At 38.0% G+C, this 25,056-nt stretch overlaps 1 protein-coding gene across 1 annotated transcript in view; it reads right to left on the minus strand.

Moving 5' to 3' along the window:
• Nucleotides 1-21,699, minus strand: part of GNB4 (G protein subunit beta 4) — a gene marked incomplete in the record, with an annotated part of 752,069 nt that extends 730,370 nt beyond the window's left edge. The window contains 1 exon segment of the mRNA XM_053710164.1: nucleotides 21,633-21,699.
• Nucleotides 21,700-25,056: the final 3,357 nt, after the last annotated feature.

The following is a 25,056-nucleotide window of genomic DNA, read 5'->3' on the forward strand; positions in this document are numbered from 1 at the left end:
TGAAAAAAAAAAAAAAAAACTTAAATGGATTGGACAGATTATGAAGTTTTAAACAACTTTCAAATATACTTCTATTATCTATTTTGCTTAGTTCTCTTGTTTTCCTTTGTTAAATAATAATCCTAGGTGAGTTCAGGAGCGTGCACATATCTTTAGCCATCTGGCAGCAGTCTTCGCAACATAGTTACAAACACTTCTGACATAGACTGCTAAAGACACGTGCACGCTCCTGAGCTCATATCAGAAGAAGTAAATTGGAAAGTTGTTTAAAATTGCATTCTCTATCAGAATAGATTAATGAATGAATTCATTCATTCATTCATTCATTAAGGAATTAATTTTAACTTTACTGGTCCTTTAAGTCAACACAAAAAATATATATACTGTACTGTACTTACATATAAATAAAAGTAAAATTAAACATTATTTTAAAAGAAATATAATTTTAGCACACAAAGAACAGGTGCTGCATTGGAAATAATACAGCATTAAAGGGCTGTACTGTGTCCCCAGGGTGTTAGGTTGTACAATCTATGATTACAACTGATGATCATTTTCTGTGTTATGGATACAATTGTGTTAGGAGATTGACTGCAGAACAAGTATAAAATAAATGGTAAAACTGCAAAACTCACTACAGTTTTAGTGGAGGCTCCTAGATATTGTTCAACAGTATCATATAATTTTGAACTTCCTCCAAGCAAAGACAATTTGACTGGATAATATAAATAATCAAAATTAATCTGGCGATTTGGTTCAAGACATTTACACCTGTTACGAAATGTGAAGAGAAAATGTTGCAGACACAAGTAAGAATAAAAGCAATAAAATGGTTGTTTGTAGTACAGCAGCCTAAATAGAGCTAAAGAAAACAGCACTGAAACTACAAGGAAAGGAAAAATACAATGACATTGCAATTAAGGTACAAAAGGACGACTACTAAGGCGATACAAGAGGAGTAGGCCAACCACAATAAAGTGCAAAAATAATAAATAAAACAGATTTTTTCCTAATTAAATATAGATAACATTCCCCATTTCCTCCCTAGCACTTCACGGTCTTTTTAATGTAATATGTAATTTGTGGTTTCTAAGGACACATCATTATGACTTAGCAAACTTTCATGTTTTCAAAGAGAAAATTTAACAGTGGGTACCCAAGTCTAGATCATATGTTACTTGGCTCTCTCTTTTTCTTATCATCGACTTTACTTTCATACTATTTTCAGAGCTTGTTTAGATACCATATACCATTCCAGAAACAATTTCCCTTGCTTATTTAATTCAATACAATGAAATTATAAGGTGAGTGTGTATAGTTATTTATTTATAGTTTCACACGTACAGTACACACACATACACCTGCGCACACATACATGCACGCACACACGCATGTACACACACATACACCTGCGCACACATACATGCTCGCACACATAAAATAAGCACTAAAACAGACTTTTGATTAAATATAGGTGCCATTTCATCCATAATCACTTTATAGTTTAATAAAATATGGAATTTGCGGTTTATTAGAGAAATAAAATATTAATGTTTGCACGATAAAATGCAGGCAATAGTCTTTTTGCAGATGATTTGACTGTTTTCCTTACAGAGTCTGAAAAATCCCTCCTGATTTTTTTTATTTATTTAGTTTTTTGTTTCCTTATCATACTATAAGTTAAATGATGATAAAACAGAAGTCTGCCACCTCAATCTCTCAGAAAAACAGGTTCAAGACCTTCGGGACCATTTAAGTGGAGTAGTAATGGTGTGAGGCTATTGCATTATATTACTTGGGTAATTGAGAACAAACTATGGAACCTTGTTAACAGCACTCAAACGCTGTGACCATCCTTTTATACAGTTATCAGTCAATGCTGAATCATTATATATGGGCAGGTAAACACCCTTGTATCTCCAAACAATCAAAACCTGACTGATGTCTATCTATCTATCGGGTACTTATAGAGCACAAACTAATCACCCGTGAGGGTCTCAAGGCGCTAAAGGAAAGCGGATAGGAGGAGGGGGGCGGAGGGGGGGAGGGGATGAGCGTTCAGTCGAAGAGCCAGGTTTTGAGGTCCTTTCTGAACTTTGTAAGGGAGGTAGATTGTCTGAGTGGGTTAGGTGGGTTAGGTTTGCCTAATATTACATTTTATTATGAAGCAGCCATGATGTCCCATATATCAGGGTGCGGCCCTTTAGGTGTTTGACTCGAGGATATAGTGTAAATTCTGAAACATTGTATTGGTTCCCTGTTTCTCACTAATAAAATAATTAGAGATTGCTTTTTACAGAAGAGGTAAGTCCTGGCATAACAAGTTGAGTGGAATGGGGTGTACTGTATATAAGACTGCTGAATACAGCAAGATTTTAATATATGCATTTCTAGTGTCAGAGATTTCCATGTATACACACAGCATTATTAAAATATTTAAAAAGTTCAGGAATCCTCTCCAATAGAGTTTTCAGTTGAGTAGTTATGTAGGATTAAAATAAGAATTGTGCCTTTTTATCGCCCATTTTTGTGCCTGAACTTTGGGCATCTTTTTTTGTCAGATATACATAGTAGATGTGTTTGCATGTGTGTGAGAAAGAGTGTGCGTGAGCATGTGTATGTGAGAGTGAGTGTGCCTGTGAGACTGTGTGTGTGAGAGTGAGTGTGAGAGTGTGTGAGAGAGTATGTGTGCATGAATTTTTATGAGTGTTTGTGTTTTTTACCTTTACAACATTTTCACGTTTGACTACATTCTATGATAAAGTGCACACATTGGGCACATACAAGAACTGTTACTGCTTGTGCTTTGCAGCACTGCTCCATATCAGGCTGTTCTTAAACAGCGCTGTGGTCTGGCTGACTGTGTAAGTTTTCCTTAACACAGTGCAGACAGAGAGAAGAGCTGTTTGAAGAGAACAGTTAAATACAGAGCAGCGCTGCAAGGCGGCAGTGCATTGATGACTGGCTTTCAGAGATTTTTTCAACCACGCCCCCCTTGCCTTTCACGGTCTTCAGAGCTGTGACTCCTGAATGTAAAATGTTCTTGTGAGCAATACACATTTTTATTACTACATTGTCACCTTATATTATATAAGACCAAGAGCAAAGTAAACAAATTTATTCAAGAAACAGTTTTAAAAATGTCATTTTTTTTTCTCTGCAGCTAATTTGCAATGCAATTTTCAACTGCTGCAATATATAATACAACATTAAAAGTTGCCTTATTCTCTAGTTAATCAACACATTTCAATTGAGCTTTTGCTTTAGTGTAACTGAATAATTTAAAATTTAATTTAATTTCAAAATGACCTGCAGAAAATTTTTCACAAAAAAAAAATCCTTATCGCAGAAAGTGAAAGAAGGTTCTGCCTCTGAGTTGGTGGGAATGTCCTGCAATAGCACACTTATGACGTATGATCTTTTTAATTTATGTGCCCAACTAGGTCTATCAACTTGTCCTAGACCCGAAATGTGCATACTCCATTTTGAGATACCTAAAAAATGAAACCTGGGAAATTCAACAGACAGCCGTGACGCTACAGAAAGTTATAGACATTCACCTAGATTACAAGTTTTGTGTTGCGGCTTGTAACGCTGAAAACAGCACCGCAGCTATTACAAGTGTTGTCAGTATAGGTGTACCGCACACCTTTTAGCCTGTACCGCAACGTCAGTCCCACACAAGAAAAAATTATGATTCCCATAGCGCCGGTATTACAAGTTTTGCGGTATGGCTAAAAAGTGAGCGTTACAGCCTAAAATTACAAGATCTGTACCGCCATCTAAAGTCAGTAGATATGAGTTTTACGCTACAAATCTGTAACATAAAACTTATAACTAAAGTGTTACAAAGTACACTAACACCCATAAACTACCTATTAACCGCTAAACCGAGGTCCTCCTGCATCGCAAATAATATAATAAATATATTAACCCCTAATCTGCCGCTCCTGACATCGCCGCCACTAAAAAAAATTAACCCCTATTCTGCCGCTCCCCAACATCGTCACCACTATACTAAAGTTATTAACCCCTAAACCGCAGCCCTCCCGCATCAAAAAAACTATTTAAATATTATTAACCCCTAATCTGCCGACACCACCGCTATAATAAACCTATTAACCCTTAAACCGCAAGCCCCCACAACGAAATATACTAAAATAAACTATTAACCCCTAAACCGAACCCCCCCAATGAAATAAACTAATTTAAACTAGTAACCCCTAAACCTCAGACCCCCTAACTTTATATTAAAATTACAATATTCCTAGCTTAAATTAACTTACCTGTCAAATGAAAAAAAAAAAATTTTAAACTAACAATTAAACTATTATAATTATTAAACTAAAATTAAACTAACTACCAATTCAATAAAACTAAACTACCAATAAAAAAATCATATCACTACTCTAAATATTACAAAAAGTATCTAATTACAAAAAATAAAAACTAACTAAATTACGAAAAATAACAAACAAATTATCAAAAATAAAAATGAATTACACCTAATCTAATAGCCCTATCAAAATAAAAAAGCCCACCCAAAATAAAAAACCCTAGCCTACAATAAACTACCAATGGCCCGTAAAAGGGCCTTTTGTGGGGCATTGCCCCAAAGATATCAGCTCTTTTACCTGTAAAAAAAATACAAACACTCCCCAACAGTAAAACCCACCACTCAACCAACACCCCCAAATAAAAAACTATCTAAAATAACCTAAGCTACCCATTGCCCTGAAAAGGGCATTTGTATGGGCATTGCCCTTAAAAGGAAATTTAGCTCTTTTACTGCCCAGACCCTAAAATAAAATTAAAAAAACACCCAAAAAAAACCTTAAAAAAACTAACACTAACCCACGACGATCCACTTACAGTTGTTGAAGTCCCGCTTGAAGGATCCATCCAGCCGGCGAAGTCATCATCCATGCGGAAAGAAGTCTTCATCCAGGCGGCCTCTTCTATCTTCATCCAGCTGGTGAAGTCCTCATCCATGCGCAAGAAGTATTCATCCAGGTGGCCTCTTCGATCTTCATCCAGCCGGTGCGGAGCGGGTCCACCCCAAGACATCCGGCGCGGAGCATCCTCTTTATACGGTCGCCACCGTACACTAAATCTTCAATGCAAGGGATGTGATTCAAGATGTCGTCCCTTGCATTCCTATTGGCTGAAAAATTTGAATCAGCCAACAGGAATCAGGGCTGCTAAAATCCTATTGGCTATTCAAATCAGCCAATATGATTTAAGCAGCTCTCATTCTATTGGCTAATTCGAATTAGCCAATAGAATGAGAGATGCTCAAACAACAGATTGTCTTTTTTGCCAAAAGACAGGTTATTTTCATCCTCTTTTTCTCTTCATATAGAAGCTAAGGATATGCAAATTAAAATCCAACACTTACCTTCTTATATTTACTACTTTACCAAAATATTTCCAGGTATTGATGTTTTGTATATCTTTCATATGAAGACTATCTGTTGTAATTACCTTGTGATTGTTGATATATCATACTTGTTGTTATTATATCATACACTTTAGTTCTAGATTTTTCCAGATGGATTACTACCCCCAGTGGAAAGACTTATTTTGCCCTACTGGACAGATACTAGTGAGGGTATTCTTACTCTTACCAACTACATAGTATCATTGTAGTAATCTACCGACTCCTCCAATAGATTAAGAACATGAGGTTCAAATTGTCAGGTTTTTTTGATACAACAAAGTACAGACCGTTATCTCTATTTTGACACTCTGAGAGACGTGATTAAGATATGTATTTCTTCTTGATTGTACAGTATATTCTTTAACTAATTTGTTTTTCTTCAAGATGCCTGTACATGTTGACATATTACCTCAATAAAATAAATACAATTTAAAAAAAATTCAGGCTATAAAAAGCAGAAACTGAGAAACCCAGTTAAATGAGTTTCCTTTGTTGTTGTTTTTTTATCTATTTTATGGTGGTTAGTTTTTCTTATTTATTTTTTTAAAATAATATTTTTAAAACTTATTTAGATACATTACACCACTTGCTTATCATGTAGACACAAAAATAATATATAAATGTGTGTGTGTGTGTGGTGTTTATACATATTTAAAAATTATCAAAATCAAAGTTTCTAAAAGGAAATAATACCCATATGCTAAATCATTTGAAAGAGATGCACTTTAACTGTAAAAAGCTGATTAGAAAATATCACCTGAGAATCTCTATGTAAAAAATGAAGATATTTTACCTCAAAATGTCCTCATCTCACACTAGGGGGTCAATTTATTATTGTGTGGACGGACATGGAACAATGTAGCGTATCATGTCCGTCGCACATCGATAAATGCCAACAGCATACGCTGTCTGCATTTATCATTGCACCAGCAGTTCTTGTGAACTGCTGGTGCAATACCGCCCCCTGCAGATTCGTGGCCTGGGTGTCAATCAACCCGATCATATTCGATCGGGCTGATTGCTGTCCGCCACCTTAGAGGTAGCGGACTAGTTAAGGAGCAGCGGTCTTAGGACCGCTGCTTCTTAACTTCCACTTCAGGCGGAACTGAAGTGGAGTAGGTCGGAAGCAGCATCCAATGCTTCATAAATCAACCCCTAGGTCTCTTTAAAGCCTCTTTACAATGGGATGTGGCTACTGTGAATAGCACAGGATAGGCTCAGCAAATACCTGACATTTGCCATTGCAACTAAGAATGGGTCCCAATTGCCATGGTACCTAAGAATGGGTCCCTGGCATTTAGTAAATATACAAGTTCTAGGAAGAGGATTCAACGTACCCAGTCCTCTGATGCTGCAGATCATTTTGGCTTGCCAACAGCATATGTTCCTTCTCATTGAGTGCTCCCTATATCCAGAATGCAGCTATGTCTCAAAGAGGAAGCATGTGTGTGGGTTACAGGTGTTGGTCCCATGTAAGGTGGTAAGATAAATAACTGCTACATGTGTAATGGGCAACCAAGTGTTTAAATCACTGCTATGAGTGTTGTTCTGGCAATCACTGATTTATTGACTGATGCAAATGTGTTACATATCATGCAAGGGGTTTAACTAGTGCTACAAGTTAATTTTAGGAAAGCAAGGGGTTACCGGAGGTCAGTGTTTCTGGCAATCAAGGAGTTACATAACTGGTTACTGTATGTTAATGATAATCAAGTATTTAAATCACTGCTGCAGATTCATTCCTGGCAAGCTGTAGATGTTATGACACCGGGTTGCCATGATGCAGTAACCTTGACGTGGTTACTCTTCCTGATGCAGGCCGTCTTGTGTCATCTCTGACACGCTGCGTCGGGTTTTCGCACGTCACGTTATTTCTGACGCATCCTTCTAGCGTCATTTTTGGTGCCCTTTTTTTTCTTTATAATCCTTCATGATTCTCTGTCTCATTGCCCTTGTATTATGTTTTCTCATGAGTGTTCTGCTGTTTTGGATATCTTTTTGGCTTGTGACTCGGAATTTCCTTGACCATTCTTCTGCTTGCTGATTCAAACTCTGTTTTTGCTTGATTGGTTTTAATCTTGGAACTTCCTGACTAAGTTTTCCTTCATCTTATTTACTGTCTAGTTTGACCCCTGACTTGTCAAATCTGCCTTGACCAATCCAGTCATTTTCAGGTATCCAGCTACCGAGTATTTTCCTTGTGTACAGTCATCCATCTCCTGGGTCCTAACACAACTACCCTAAAGATATTTCTTTATCGCTCCACTTGATGCCGGGATAAAATGACTACTGGCCAAGATTGGTTTGATAGAGAACTATCCAAAGCGTTCTAACAGTAGGTTAAATCCCTATTTGTGTGTTTCATGGTGGAAACCAAGAGGTTAAATGTCTTACAACCAAACATTTCACATTGTTGGTGCAAAGGACAGTTAACAGGAACACCTGGTGATATTTCACACTGTACGTGTAAACATTGAACACTACGTGGTAGTGCACAGAGGCAGATGCTTTCCCATTGCTCACAATGAGGAAGGCTGAGATTCTCAGCCCATATCTAGGCTACTGCAAAAACAAAAGGATTTTATTTTTTTATATGAGGCTTTGCATGCTGCTCTAGGATGCAGATTACAGTAAAAATGGCACCAGACACTAGGGAGTTTGGTTGAGGAAGGCTATATTAGAGCTCCTAATCACACATAGGGCCCAATTTGATAAAACTCTTTGGTCTGGCAAAATGATCTTTCTGTCAATAGAGTCAGGTTCCTCAAATAATTTTAGCTGTGGTCTGTTTATCTTGAGAAGTATGATGTGGATGTGAAGGATAGACACCTACATTACAATATAATGCTAAAAAATTGCTTGATTTCTGTCGAAAAAGGTGAGTTTTGATTAGTGGGCCCTTAGTGACAGATACACACATAACTCACCTTCTGCAAAGGGGAAGCCTGCCTTTAATTAAGGTATCACTCGACCCACAAAGATACAGGTAATCCCTAAGGGAATAGTTATCATCTGCACCAATGGACACAAAGGATGTTATCTATGGAGGGAGGAAAAGTCTCTACCCCCAAAACAGCACATAGGTCATACACATAAACACACACAAAATAAAAACTTATAATGAAAAATATAATTTATGCTTACCTGGTAAATTCATTTCTCTCATGGTGATGAGAGTCCACAGTCCATTACTCCTTGGAATTACTCTTCCCTGCCACTAAGAGGAGGCAAATATTTTTTCAAACCCAAGGAGCTCTATAAAACCCATCCCACCTCTCTGATAAACTAGTCTGATGTATAGTCAAGCAAAAAAGAGGAAAGAAAAAATAATAAGAGCAAAATAATAGGAGAAGAGAAAAAAGATGTGCCAGCAAAAATAAACATCATGAAATATATTAATTTATCAGGTAAGCATAAATTACCTTTTCTTTCCTATAGGCGGTGAGAGTCCACGATCTGTTACTCCTGGGAACTAATACCCAAGCCGAAGAGTCTACAAGTAATGAAAAATAAGAGCGGGATAAAAAGAACATCTTTTTTCACACAGAACAAACAGAACACAAAAAAAATCAATTAGTTCTTTCTTTTTTTAATATGCACCTAAAATGAGCCACAGGAAGAAAAAATAAACATTAAGATGAGACCACTGCCTGAAGGACTTTCCTACCAAAGGCTGCCTCAAAAGAAGGACAAATATCAAACTTGTAGATTTTAGTAAAAAATATGCAAAGAAAATCAAGTAGCTGCTTTGCAAATTTGGTCAACAGTAGCCTCATTCTTGAAAGCCCAAGAAGTGGCAACTGATCTGGTAGATGGAGATTGTCCCACCTCCAAGTAAGCTTTATGGATCAAAAGTTTCAACTAAGAATCCAAGGAAATTAAAGTAGCTTTCCGCCCTCTCTTAGAACCTGAAAAATGAACAAACAAACTAGAGATTTTACTGAAATTAACATAATACTTCAAGGCCCTAACAACATCTAAATTGTGAAGAAGCTTTGCTGAAGAATTCTTAGAATTAGGACACAAAGAATGAACAACAAATTCTTGACTTATATTGTCTAAGGACCTTAAGCAAAAAGTCAAACTTGATTCTTAAACCTGCCTTATTTTTGTGAAAAATTAGATAAGCAGAATCAAAAGAAAGAACAGCTAATTCAGAAACTCTTCTAGCAGAAGAGATAGCCAAAAGAAACAAAACCTTCCACAAAAGAAAGCTTAATATCCACCTTATGCATAGGCTCACACACAAAATTTGGATTCCAAGGTGGAGAAATTGGCTAAATAACAGGCTTAATGTGTGCCAAAACCTGAACAAACCAGGGAATGTCAGAAATATTAGCAATCTTCCTATAAAACAAAACTGAAGGAGCAGAAATCTGCCTTTTCAAAGAACTGGCAGATAGACCCTTATCCAGATCATCCTGTAAAAACTGCAGAATCCTAGGAATTCTTAAAGAATGCCAAGAAAAGCCATGATGCATACAACAAGAATTAAAAGGCCTTCCAAACCTTATGATAAGTCTCCCTTGTCACAAGCTTATAAGCGTGAATCAAAGTCTCAATCACAGAATCAGAAAAACCGCTCTCTCTAAAACTAACCGTTCAATCTCCAAGCCACCAAGCTTAGAGACATGAGATCCGGATGGAAAAACAAATCTTGAGACAACAGGTCTGGCCAGAGAGGAAGAGGCCAAGGCAGAAACTAGACATCTGAACCAGATCTGCATACCAACTGCGAGGCCAAGCTGAAGCAATCAGAACTACTGATGATTCCTGTTGCCTGATCTTCTAAATTATTCTAGGAAGAAGAACCAGAAGAGGAAAAACATAGACAAGCTGAAAGGACCAAGGGGCTACTACACCATCCACAAACTCCGCCTGAGGATCCCTAGAACTCGTAAAGTACCTGGGAAGTTTGTTGTTTAAACGAGAAGCCATCAGCTCTAGCTCTAGAAAAATCCAAAGATCCACAATCTGAAGAAAAATATCTTGATGGAGATACCATTCCCCTGGATGGAGAGACTGATGACTGAGAAAATCTGCTTCTCAGTTGTTCACTTCTGGAATATGAACAGCAGAAATAAGACAACAATTGGCTTCTGCCCATGAGAGAATACAAGACACTTCACTTCATGGCTAGAAATCTGAGAGTTCCCCCTGATGATTGATATAAGCCACATAAGTGACATTGTCTGTTTGGAAATAGAGATGAGACTCCCTTTTCAATTGAGGCCAGCTTTGAAGAGCTTTGAAAATAGCACAGGGTTCTAGAATATTTATTGGCAACCTTGCCTCCCGAAGAGCCCAAACCCCTTGTGCTTTCAGAGACCCCAAACCTGAAAGGCTTGCATCTGTAGTGATCACAGTCCAAGTAGGACAAGCAAAAGAAGCCCCGTGCATAATATGCTGATAAACCAGCCACAAAGACAGAGACTGGCCTGTTCTGTGATCTAGAAAGATCTCCTGAGACAGCTAAGTATGATCCCTGCACAACTGACAAAGCATACAAATCTGAAGAGGCCTTATGTAAAAATGAGGAAACGGAATAGCAATCATGAGACCTAATACCTCCATGCAAAAAGCAACTGAGGGAAAAGAACTGAAGGGAAAGAAAGAGACTGAAGGTTTAGATAAGCTGAAACCGAATTCAGCCTTCTTAGATCTGTTAAAGATATTCTCATTGAAACTGAATCTATTTGTACCCCCAGAAAATAAAGCTTTGTCTGAGGAACAAAAAAATGTTTTGAAAAATTGATCTTCCAACCACGGTGTTAAAGAAACAGCTGCTGGTGTGTGATTCTTCTAAATGTAAAGATGGGGCTTGAACCAAAATATAGAGTGATCATCGACCATTCTCTAGAAACTATCTCAGAGACCATATTAGGGACAGGAAAAACTTCAGGGATTTTAACCAAAGGCTTAAATATAACATCTAGACAATTAGAAGATTTATCCTAAGTTACTTTAGGATCTTTAACAGCTAAAAGTAAGCAAAACCTCATTTAAAAGAGAATGAATATGTTCAACTTTAAACAAAAACGAGGATGATTCTGGTTCATGATCAGAGGAAGACCCCTGATCATCAGAGAAAAATCCTCTTCTTCTAAAGACTCATCAAAAACGTTCAGTAGTGTCAGCTTCAGAAGGTTTAAAGCTAGTAGAAGGCAAATTTAAAACTGACTTTTGACACATACTTGAAGGCAGCATAACTGCCAACATTACAGAAGACGTTGAATGGCTGAAGTCCTTTGCATCAAGTGTCCTTCCCTGTAAAAAGCAAACAAAAGGAGCAATAATACCCTTAGAAGGAAGAGCAGAATCAGATTGGTCTGAATGCATTAAAGGGACAGTCTAGTCAAAATTAAACTTTCACGGTTCAGAATCAGATAGGGCATGCAATTTTAAACAAATTTCCAATTTACTTTTAAGATCAAAATTTGCTTTGTTCTCTTTGTATTCTTAGTTAAAAGCTAAACCTATGCAGGCTCATATGCTAATTTCTAAGCCCTTGAAGGTCTCCTCTTATCTGAATGAATTTGACAGTTTTTCACAGATAGAGGGTGTTAGTTCATGTGTGCCATATATATAACATTGTGCTCACTCCATTTTTTTCAAATAAATATAGCAAGAGAACAAAGAAAAATTGATAATAGGAGTAAATTAGAAAGTTGCTTAAAATTGCATGCTCTATCTGAATCACACAAGAAAAAAATTGGGTTCAGTGTCCCTTTAACATTGGTAGGAAAGTGTTCAGAGGGCACAGCTTCTAAGGGAGATTTAGGGACAGAATCAGAAATCTCCATTATTACTGCAAACCACAAAAGTAGCAAATGCAAAAATAAGCTAATAGTTAAATCCCCACAAAAAGAGTTCTTGAGAAAGGTAAAACATACCCCCTCCAAAAGTAGCTCTTCTAAAAACGTACTAGACCAGGAGCGCTTCTAAACAAAAATGTAGAAGGAGACAAATAAACTCCAAAGATAGGGAGCACACACAAAATAGGACGACAAATAAAGAAAATAACGTGACAAAACACGTGCGCAAACCTGAGGGCTTATATGCGCTAACCGGATGCGCAGGAAAAAGTGACCAATGTCTGTGGGGAAAAAAATGTGCGCAATCCAAAGGGCATATGTGAGCTAACCTGACGCACGCAAACTTGAAATCTAACATGCTGAAAAAAACTGAATTACCTAAAGCGTGCAAAAAAATACAACATGCAAATTACAGGGATTATATGCTCTAACCTGACATATTAAAACTGCGCCAAAATTCTGCCCCAGGGATATATATATATATATATATACATCAATTACCCAAAAAAAGCTTATAGAGTGCCAATTAAATAAAAATACTACTTACTAAAAGACCCTCATCTACTGGAAAACCAGTAGAAAGGAAAACAAGTGCTGAAACATAACAGCAGAGGATATGGAATAGGAGTATACCCAGCAGAGGAGGAAAAAGACAGGTCCTTCTATGTAGAAGGCTTTTGACTAATTTCCTATGAGGTGAAAAATGGGACACTACCCATACTGCATATACATCCCTCTGACAAATATTGCACTCTGAGGGTAAATGGGCCTCAACTCAGTCTGAGACCCCTGTTCACTTAAGAATCACATGCACATCTTCATTCTTCACCTTCCAGAGGAGGCAAAGACAAGACTAGTTTACCAGTGAGGTGGGAGGGGTTTTATAGAGTTCTTGGGGTTTGAGAATCTTTGCCTCCCCCTAGTGGCAGGGAAGAGTAATTCTCAGGAGTAATGGATCATGGACTCTCCCCACCTGTATGAAAAAAAGAGGATTCTCCTTATTCAAAAACAGTATCCCATGCCCCTCTAGGTGGATGTTACAGTCCTCGCTGGAATTTTACTTTTAATTATAAAAGAGACCCTAGGAACCAATCTAAACATCAAAACAGAGGAAGAGACCCCTCTTTTAAAAGTGATGTGTTTGATCAAAAGGTGACATACACAGGTGGCTATCAAATAAGCACCTAAGCACCATGACAACAGCAATCACCTCAAAGGTCCATATGAACAGGGATCAAATTATGAGAGGGGTTGGGTAGCCACTCTTGCACCCACCACAAAATATAAAGAGATGTGAGACCTCTCATTTTACAGCTTTCAAATTAACGGTCTTGTGTACCTAGAGCTTATAGGGGATTTTTACTGCAATGGCTAATACCTTACAATATGCATCCTATTCTAGTAGGTAGGGCACCCCTAAAGCCCTTGATAAACCCAACATTAGAAATATGGCATGTAGTAACATAGTAGATGAGGGTGTAAGAAGACAAAACGTCCATTGTTTACAAATCCCTGGGTTTTTTTTTTTGTTTTTTGTTTTTTAAAACTGCCAAGTAATAAAAAGGCCTACTCATTTAACACAAGCTATCATAGCCTTTGATTATGTTTTTAAGCCAAAAAATATTTATTAGCCTCTTTCAAAACTATCTACTGAAATGGCAGTCACAGCCTCCTCAGGCAAAGAGTTACACATGTTGATGACTTTTACTGTAAAAACTGTAGCTGGCGATTCTATCCTCTAGCCATAAAGTGAAATAATAAAGAAAATATAAATAACTAGTCCTAAAGCCCGTGTACACAGGCCATTTTTTGCAGCACAGCGGTTCCACCCCTTGCTCTCTCTCTATCCCCCCTCTCTTTTGCGCTTTCCCTCCTCTCTTTTGCTCTCTCTCTCCCCCTCTCTTCTGCTCTCTCCCCCTCTCTCTATTTTGCTCTCTCTCTCCCCCCTCTCTTTTGCTCTCCCCCCCCTCTCTTTTCCTCCCTCTCTTTTGCGATCTCTCTCCCCCTCTATTTTTTGCGCGCTCTCTCTCTCCCCTCTCTTTTGCTCTCTCCCCCTCTCTTTTGCGGTCTCTCTCCCTCTATTTTGCTCTATCTATCCCCCTCTTTTGCTCTCTCTCTCTCCCTTTCTTTTGCTCTCTCCCCCCTCTCTTTTGCTGTCTCTCTCCCTCTCTTTTGCTCTCTCTCTATCCCCCCTCTTTTGCTCTCTCTCTCCCCTCTCTCTTTTGCTCTCTCTCCCCCCTTTCTTTTGCTCTCTCTCTCATCTTTTTTGCTCTCTCTATCCCCCCTGTTTTGCTCTCTCTTTCACCCCTCTTTTGCTCTCTCTCCCCTCTCTTTTGCTCTCTCCCCCTCTCTTTTGCTCTCTCTCCCCCTCTTTTATTCTCTCTCTCCCCCTCTCTTATGCTCTCTCTCTCCCCCTCTCTTTTGCTCTCTCTCTCCCCCTCTCTTTTGTGCTCTCTCTTCCCCTCTCTTTTGCGCTCTCTCTTCCCCTCTCTTTTGCTCTTTCTCCCCCTCTCTTTTGTTGTCTCTCTTCCCCCTCTTTTGCTCTCTCTCTACCCTCTTTCTTTTGCTCTCTCCCCCTCTTTTTTGCTTTCTCTCTCCCTCTTTTTTGCTCTCTCTATCCCCCTCTTTTGCTCTATCTCTCCCCTCTCTTTTGCTCTCTCTTCCCCCCTCTCTTTTGCGCTCTCTCTCCCCTCTCTTTTGCGCTCTCTCTCCCCTCTCTTTTGCGCTCTCCCCCCTCTTTTGCTCTCTCTCCCCCTCTCTTTTGCTCTCTCTCTCCCCCCTCTCTTTTGCTCTCTCTCCCCCTCTCTTTTGCTCTCTCTCCCCCTCTCTTTTGCACGCTCTCTCCCCCTCTTTTGCTCTCTCTCTCTCCCCTCTCTTTTGCACGCTCTCTCTCTCCCCTTTTTTGCCTCTCCCCCCTCTTTTGCCCTTTCTCCTCCTCTCTTTTGCTGTCTCTCTCTGTTTCTTTTGCTATCTCTCCCCCCTCTCTTTTGCTCTCTCCCCCTCTCTTTTCCTCCCTCTCTTCTGCGCTCTCTCTTCCCCTCTCTTTTGCTCTCTCCCCCCTCTCTTTTGCGCTCTCCCCCTCTCTTTTGCGCTCTCCCCCTCTTTTGCACTTTCTCCCCTCATCTCTTTTGCTCTCTCCCCCTCTCTTTTGCTGTTTTTCTCACTCTCTTTTGCTCTCTCTCTCTCTATCCACCCTCTTTTGAGCTCTCTCACGGCCCTACCTGGCCTCGCCCACGACACCAGGCTCCACCCACATCACGCCCGGCCCTGCCCGGCCCGCATCACACCCCCCTCACACCCGGGCCAGATGCCAGGAGGTCAGTCTGTAGAAGGCCAGGTGTGTTTGTCCTCACGCAGTCTCTACTGTGCATGACAGCTTCGGACAAACACACTTGGCCTTTTATATTATAGGATAATAGTATTAAAAAAACTACACACTAACAAGGAGAACTGTATGCACACACTTAACCACCTGATTTCTTCAATACTAATTTCTTATTTAGAATGGATGACGGAGGGAGCCAAGCAGGAAAGCACAACAAAACAATTAAGCATACAAATGTATTCTACATCCCCATTACCTTCTGCAACAGTCATTTAAACTGAGCTTTGGGATTGAACTGCCACACCCCGGATCTCCCTGAACCCACTTGCACTAAGCCCAGCCCCTTTTACATCTCAACCCACCCTATCCACAGAATGCCAATGACTCTACCCCTTGAAAGTCCATGGCACTGTCAATGGGTCTCCCTCCCCAAGGCAGAACATACTGATGTCATTGAGATAATGCAGCATGTCTGCAGAAAGAATGGAGCAGTGCCAGTCAAAATAAAATGTGTGCCTGCACTTTTCATTTCTACCTGTAGGTGTTGATGTTCCGTTCTAACTGTAAATATTTAGGGCCAGAAACAAGTGGAGCGCTTATGTGCGCTGGTATTACAAGTAAATCGCAACGCGAACGTGAGCTCGAGTTCACATTGCTTGGTAGCATTGTGCTCACAAGAGCACGCTTCCATAGGCTATAATGGAAGTCTCGTTTTGATGCCGTCACCTAATTCCCCAAGGTTCATTTGGGGCGAATGCCAGAGGATTGTGGGGCGCCTTCCTTGAACCCTCCCCATGCGGAGGCAGAAGAAATGGTGTACATGGGGGAATTACAGTACATCAGGCTTTACCCACAGCCGCTTGGGTATTGTCCGTTTTACCCAGGTAATCCTAGGATTAACCGGATTTCTTACATTACCCATAACATATATACACATATTAACACATAAGCATATATATATGTATATAATCATAAACATATATATTTACATTGTGATCTATGGGAACACACAGTTCCTATAGACCGCAATGTAAAGGCACTTTTCAGTGCCGTTTTTTTTTCTAACACCCCACTGCTACCAACTTTATACCCAAAAAACTGCCTAGTGCAGTTGTTTTTAATTTAGAAAAAATGCTACTTTTTTAATAAAAAAAAAACTACAATGCCCTGTATTTTGAGGGCATTTGGACACTTTTAGAAAATTAAAGGACCACTCAATGCAGTAGAGTTGCATAATTAACAAGTACATAATAAAAAGACAATGCTTTGATACCTACTCTGAATTTCAAATAAGCAGTAGATTTTTTTCTGGAAAAAAAAAATTTCTCCAATTTTCTGGCCCCCTGTATCATGTGACAGATATTAACCAATCAAAGACTAGTATACATATACCGTGTGAGCTCGTGCACATGCTCAGTAGGATCTTGTTCTCCAGAAGGTGTGAAAAAGAATGTGCAAAATTTGATAATGGAAGTAAATTGGAAATTGTCTTAAAACTGCATGCTCTTTCAGAATCATTAAAGTTTATTTTGACTTGAGTGTCCCTTTAACCAGAGATTTAATCTTGTAATGGCTGATTAAATATGCCCGTTTGCGGGAGTGCAATAATTTAGCACTCTCCTTGTAATCTCACCCTTACTGTGTTATTCTCTCTTCACTTTCCTCCCCCTTCCTGAACCCTAGTATGGTGCAGGGTGACAGTACAAAGCAGAAAAGGTCAGATTTTTTTCTTTAAAGGGACACTGAACCCAATTTTTTTCTTTCGGGATTCAGATAGAGCGTGAAATTTTAAGCAACTTTCTAATTTACTCCTATTATCAAATTTTCTTCATTCTCTTGGTATCTTTATTTGAAATTCAAGAAGGTAAGTTTAGATGCCGGCCTGTTTTTGGTGAACAACCTGGGTTGTCCTTGCTGATTGGTGAATAAATTCATCCACCAATGAAAAAGTGCTGTCCAGAGTTCTGAATAAAAAAAATCTTAGATGCTTTCTTTGTCAAATAAAGATATCAAGAGAACGAAGTAAAATTGTTAATAGGAGTAAATTAGAAAGTTGCTTAAAATTACATGCTCTATCTGAATCACAAAATAAAAAATTTGGGTTCAGTGTCCCTTTAATAAATGTGTGTGTGTGTGTACAGTATATACATCACAGAGGCTGAAGCTTTCCCAAATAAGATATTTAGATATGCACATTATTCTGGGGCTGTGGACCCTTACCAAGCCATTTTCATAATACTGTGTATATGCCATTAACTCATTTGGGAAATCTGGGATCGTGTAGTATGTAGTGTTTCCATCCCAGGCTTCCTCTGAATATTTTTTTTTAACGATTTCATTACTGGAATCAACCCTGAGCTTTTAATTAAAAATCAGTGAATCCATGATAACCACCATTAAACCTTTTGGCTATAAGAAAGGGATCAAATACACTGGAGTCTTCTTAAGCAGTCATGGAGTTCTTCATCTTAAAGGGACATGAAACCCCACATTTTTCTTTTAGTATACCGATAGAACATACAATTTTAAACAACTTTAAAATGTATTTCTGTTACTTAATTTGCATTGTGTTCTTTATATCCTTTGTTGAAAAGCGTACCTAAGTAAGTTCAGGAGATTGGAGCTACCTACTTATTGGTGGCTGCACATAAATGCCTCTTTTCATTGGCTTAACAATGTGTTTGGTTGGCTCCCAGTAGTGCTTTGCTGCTCCTTCAATAAAGGATACCAAGAGAATGAAGCAAATTTGATACTCAAAGTAAATTGTAAGGTTGTTAAAATTGTATGTTCTATCGGAATCAAAAAAGAAAAAAAATGGGTTTTATGCCCCTTTAACCCTAGACATCACACTACCTCTAACTCCTTGGCTGCTAGACAGGACTTTAGCCCACCATTTTAGGAGGTCAAGATGTTAGCCCATGCAACCATATTGTATCACACTGTACAGACAAAATATTGAAACAGGAATTAAATGGGAAGCAATATTTAAAAGAACATTAAACATCTCTTTGTTTTGTGTAAAATTGTGCTTTCCCCACATTACCTATAGAGGCCAAAATGCACATTCTGTAACATACAAATGCTGCAAATCAAATAGCTGAAAAAGGTATGGGGAAAAGCAAATTTTACACAAAAACCAAGATCAGTTTAATGTCTCTTTAAATAACACAATATAGTAACCCACACCACGACTGGCAATGCAGCATCTATCTAAGCCTGGAGTATTCTGTCAAGGAAGGTACCCAATGTTTATATGTAAATTATCACTCTTACAATACCATTTCATGCATAAAAGGCTTACAACTGAATTTAAAGATCTGGTTCATTTTACACTGGGGAAAGGATAAAAATAATGTCTAATGAATACTTCAGACTGGGTGTGTCCTAGAGTATAAAAAGCTGATAGTATGAACACAAGCTTCCTTGTAGCCTGCTCTGTCACACAAATTAGCTGGATGAAATTAAAGTGATGGTAAACTAAGACCCAGTGAAACATGCGATCGTATATAGAATAAAAAAAATAAAGTGACTTTCATTGATGAAAACGCAGCATTTTTAATGTTGTTTTGTAAATTTTTAACATTTATAAGCTTAAATTTCACCTACGATCCTCCACCTGTACAACCGCCGCCATTGATTTCCTATGTCACGTTTTTTTTTTTTACCAATAGAAATCCAGGCCAGTCGGCGACACTGATATTCCAACACGCCCTATGTCATGTAAGCGCATGCGCTACATGTTGGATCACTGACAGACTGATAGCATATACTATTGCATGCGCATAACGAACAATGAAGCCCAAGATGCCAATATAATGATGTAGAGAGCGGGTGGTTGTGCTTTCTAAGTCGGCAAAGGAAAAGAATGCGGGGGCGGAGCAAGAAGGAGTGATAACGCTCAGTAAGTCCCATAAAACTTTATTATAAAACCCTAGATTTAAAAAAAAAAAAGATAGCGATTTAGTTTGTAAATACTTTATGAATAAAAATTTACTTTCAAAGGGCAATAAATGTACCATCACTTTAAAAACATTAGTAAGACAGCAATTTTGTTACGGTAGAGATGTTATACTATTTAATTTCCTTACTGTTTTTTGCCACACATCTCTCATAGACTAAATTATTCATTAGGATGGCAAAGTACACTTCTATATCACACGCTTAATATTCATAGATATTGCTGCAAATTAAACAAAAAACAAGTTGGAATACTTTACAAATTGAACTTTTGCTTCGCAAAAAAAAAAAAAGTATATTTTACACATTTTTTATTAATAATGGGGTGCTACTTTATAGAAACATAACGGTTACTAACACACTAATTCAATGAAGGGAGAATTCATGAAAAAAGGAATAAACAGTGTTGTGTTAGTCTAATATTAAAAATCTGTATTAAAATATTTTTTCTCCTAAATAGTTGGGGCACAAGTAGGCATGTCCTTCTTGACCAATAAAGTTGTATAATTCAATATGTGACAGTAAGCACAATACAATGTTACCTGACAGTTCCAATTTAATTTCTGAACCCAAATTGTTTCTTTCGTGATTCAGATAGAGCATGCAATTTTAAGCAACTTTCTAATTTGTTCCTATTTTCAAATTTTCTTCATTCTCTTGGTATCTTTATTTTAAATGCAAAAATTGATGTTTAGATGCCGGACCATTTTTGGTGAACAACCTGGGTTGTTCTTGTTGATTGGTGGATAAATTTATCCCGCCAATGAACAAATGCTTTCCATGGTACTGAACCAAACAAATAGCTTAGATGCCTTCTTTTTCAAATAAAGATAGCAAACAAAGAAAAATTGATAATAGGAGTAAATTAGAAAGTTGCTTAAAATTTCATGCTCTATCTGAATCATAAAAGAAAAAAAAATTGGGTTCAGTGTCCCTTTCATCTTTTTACATGCAAAATATATTTTAACATATTTAATTTTTCCTCTTTCATATGCATTATAGAAATTTTTAGCATATCATGAACATTGTAAATATCTGTGCTGTAATGTATACTGCAACAGCTTTTGAATATATTACATGCAACTGCAATATCTAATGCTTTATTTTTTTATTGTTAAGAAGGGCTGTGTTTTAATACAACGTTAACTGTATTTAGAAATGCAAAAAGCAGTCTGCAAGCATAAGCCATTTCATTATTCTGTTTCTGTGAAATGAAAGAAATTTTGATTTTCTAAATACCATATTAAATGAAATAATATTTGGCATTATAATATGTCTAACATGTTTATGTTACAAAATTACAAACTACAAAAAATATCCCCAAAACTAAACACCGAAACACAGATATATTGTTGTGTCCTATATAAGCGTAACCTGCCTAGCAGTGAAATGGTTAGTTGTATATCGCTGATTTCAGCCTTCTCAAGTGGCACCATCCCCATTAGGCACACCCACAGTGGCAGATGTGGAAACACAAATATAGCCCATCTTCACGTGTCCCTTCTGTGTCTAAGAGATGACAGCCAGCAGGAAAAAATCTCTTCCCTTTACCCCTGCAAGGATATCCTCCTTTATTACATAAATCAAATCCAGCATCGCAGACTCTCCCTGGGGACCCCTTTCTGATGTCAATGCAACCAACAAGTTAAACCTAACAGCTGCATATCTGAATTTTTCTAGGGGTGACAAATAGTACAATATATAGAAAACCATGAGTTTAGCATTCCATATTGTTTTCTAGGCCACACGGCTTTATTTTACTGTGAAAATTGATTTGCGGTTCAATTTAATATCGCTCCCCGAGTCATCCCCGGGGACAAAATCCCTGCAACGTTATTCACCGATGTAAACTGAAACATCATACTAATATGTGCATTTAAACAAGGTTTTATGAGTTTAGCTTAGTATTTATGATTTATGTATTTAATATCTGTCATCTACCTTATCAATCACATCTAACCTAATCTTTTATGAATATATCATCTGTCTTGTATGAGATGTATGCCTATGCACTTGTTACAACATAATACACTTGTAGAAACGACAACAGGATTAGATTGTTATGCAATTAAATCAGTAAAATAATAGCACTCACCTACAGGCTAGCTGATGAGCCGTGGATCGCATGTAATTGTATTTTTTCCTGCTGAGATCCTTTTGTCCTGTCTCTGTGTCCGCTGTAAGGGAAGCTGATGGAGGAAGGCTGTGGAATGGATGCTCTCATACATTAGCCCACCCACTCCGCACAGGCTGCAGGGAAATGTAGTTCGGGCAGTGTCACACACTGACGAAGGAGATACATTTTCGATTATCTGAAATTCTGAATATGGTGTCAGATTGGGTGTTATCAGAATACATTGCGGTTCTAAAGCTGTTTAAAAAAGTCCCTAAATTATGTTGTTGGTTTTTTAATGTTTGTTTACACTAAGGAACTTAGACTTTAGGAATATGTACTATTGCTTGTAATTTTGTCAGTAAAAAGTAATACAAGCTTCACAGGAAAATGGGTTATAAAGAAACAAAAATGCTTTGTGTGTGTGAGTACACATTATGCAAATATACCATTATTAAATATGGTGCTTATTATAATTATACTTGTGATTAGTGGTTGATCTAGTTTTAATGCTGCAAAGAGAAATTATGTAATTTATGTGTGTTTCAAAGACAAATCTTCATTTCAAAAACATACTTTTATGAAACCCAACAATTTTTTTTCATGATTCATTCAGATATACAATTTAAAAAAAGTTTCCAATTTACTTTTATGATCACATTTTCTTTGTTCTCTTGTTACTCTTTGTTGAAGAAATATCTAGATAGGTAGTGTGCACGTCTGCAGCACCACATAACAGGAAATAGTGCCATTGCTAATTAACCGCTTAACGACCAAGGACATACCAGGTACGTCCTACAAAAAATGGTTGTTAACGACCAAGGACGTACCTTTGTACGTCCTCAGGGGTTTTAAGCGCTGGAAGCGAGATCGCTTCCAGTCACTTTTAGTGTATTGCAGCTATTCCTTGCTATTGAGGCATCGCATAATACCCTCTGGTAAGCAACCAATGCAGAGAGGGCCCTTTCTGCATCGGCCAGCAATGCTGCCGATCGTTGGTGCCGTGGGAGGGTTAGGAGGGAGGCAGGTGGGCTGTCCATCGCTGGAGGGGGCAGGAGGAGGGCGGGAGGGTGTGTGAGAGGGGCGGGAGCGGGTTGGACAGGAGGATTAGTGAGTGGGAAGGAGAGAGAGGGGTAATAAGTGTTTCAGGAAAGCACCTAATTTGCAGCAAACTGAGTACTACTGGCAGACAGCTGCCAGTACCTAAGATGACGGCAAATAGGTAGGGGGGGGGGGTTAGAGAGCTGTTTGGGGGGATCAGGGAGGTTGGGGGTAAGGGGGTTCCTACACTGCATAAAATATATAAAATGTATATATATTTTATTTTTTATTTTTAAAAACCCTATTATTTTCATACTGGCAGACTTTTTGCCAGTACTTAATATGGGGGTGAACATTGAGGGGTGGGGGAGGGAAGAGGGCTTTTTGAGAGGGATCGGGGGTGGGATGTGTCAGGTGGGAGGCTGATCTTTACACTAAAGCTAAAATTAACCCTACAAGCTACCTTTTTTTTTAATATATATTTTTATTAATCCAACAGGGTAAACACATATACATAGTGCACATTTAGCCACGCAGGGCAGAAAAATGACCAAAAATCATAATAAAGAAACAGATAACAAATCATGAGTAAACAACTCTTAGTACAATAGATATATAGTCTCACAGGGCCATATGGCATTTCATAAATATCCTGGCAAAAAAATCTTGACCTTGGCCTTATATATAAAAAGATTATATCTTTTGCATGTATTGCAATTTTGGAGTCTAAAGATTTATTGGAAATTGGTGCTTTTCTAATCCAGTTAATACTATTTTTAAGTTCCCTCACTTCAAGATCTCTAAAGTAGTTCTTCCAATTGATCTTGAGTACATCAAGAAAATGTTTACCGTGTTATTAGCTTACCACCAGAAGGGCAGTGTATAATCTATACTAACAGTTACTAACCCTCATATGCTGAAGTTTGTTGCTTGATATAGAATCTTCATGCAATAATACATCTAAAGAGCTCCTATCTGCCGTCATTTTACTGAGGGGCTATTAACATTTAATCTAAAGTGGTAAAATACTTAAAGTATTAAAGTTAAATAAGCTAAATAAGATTTGCGAGTAAGACACAAAGGTACTCATTTGTGTTAGCCATTGTAAATTAATTTAAAAACACTTAGAATTGCTAATTCTAAGGGGTGTTAGTCTTGCTATTTTTTGTGACTAGTACAAATAGGAACACTCTTAAAGCAAAAAATGTATCTAAGAAGGGCAGAGAAGGAAAGGAGGAAGAAAGAGAAGAAGAGGATACGGTTGTCATGTATATCTGAATTTCTCTGTAGGGCGTTAAATGTAAATGCTACTAATCAACAGGTATAAGCTTGACATTGAGGTTTGGTTTAAGTAATTGTTTTCCTTTTCTTTTTTTTTTTTCTTTTTTTATTAGAGGGGAGAAGAGAAAGAAAGGGAAGTAATTTCCTATTTTCATTTTTTCTCTCCTATTTAATTAACTAAGGCCTAAGAAATACAGGGGAAAAATAAACAGAGGGGATAAGGGGTCAAGATAAATTAAGCAGAGGGACCAGATAATTGAGAGCTGGTCTACAATTCCTTTGACTTAAGCTTTGGTTAAAGTCGGTTAGTTCACTTGACTGATTTTGCAGGTTACGCATTTTTAGAACCTTCTAATTGTAAAAATTGGGAGAAATTTCGGGTCAGACCCCACATTAACACGCTGAGCTTATTACGCCAGGTCTTAATACATAAAGAGACAATCTCTTGTTCTTTGGGATTGTGAACCCTTGGTCTTAACACTGTTTTGGATTAAACACTCTTTTTTTTCCCTTCCTCTCTTCCCCACTGGCACTCTTCACCCCATTCCCTCACAAACACTAACCTTCACTTCCCCTTCCTTTTTCCTCCTCCCCCACCCCCCCTTTTTTTTTCCCCTTATCACCCAAATAAGCACAAGCACTGTAACAATTTGCATGGGGGGGGGGGGCTTTTTTCCCCCTTTTTGCACAGACTTTTTTTTCTAATTGTTCACCCATCTATGGATACATTCTTAAACTCACCAGCACTCCTCAAAAAATTTTCACCAACCATGGCTTCCAGACCCAGAGACAAGAGGAATAAAAACACAACTGAAACTACAGTTGAATTACATTCAAAACCTGATTTCCCTGTAAAATCAAAAGAAGCTATTAATTCTCAAATAATTGTAAAAGATATTCTAGAAGCTTTGAATCCTAAATTTGAATCCCTTAGAATGGAAATAAAGCAAGATCTGCACATACTATCTATGGAGGTTAAGCAATTTTCAACAAGGATTCAAGAAGTAGAGCAAAGGGTGTCTGCCCTCAAAGATCACTCAGTTACACAAGATACTAAACTACAGGCACACTCTTTAACTCTGAA

This window comes from Bombina bombina, chromosome 4 (assembly GCF_027579735.1).
Source record: "Bombina bombina isolate aBomBom1 chromosome 4, aBomBom1.pri, whole genome shotgun sequence".
In the NCBI taxonomy this organism is placed as follows: Eukaryota; Metazoa; Chordata; class Amphibia; order Anura; family Bombinatoridae; genus Bombina; species Bombina bombina.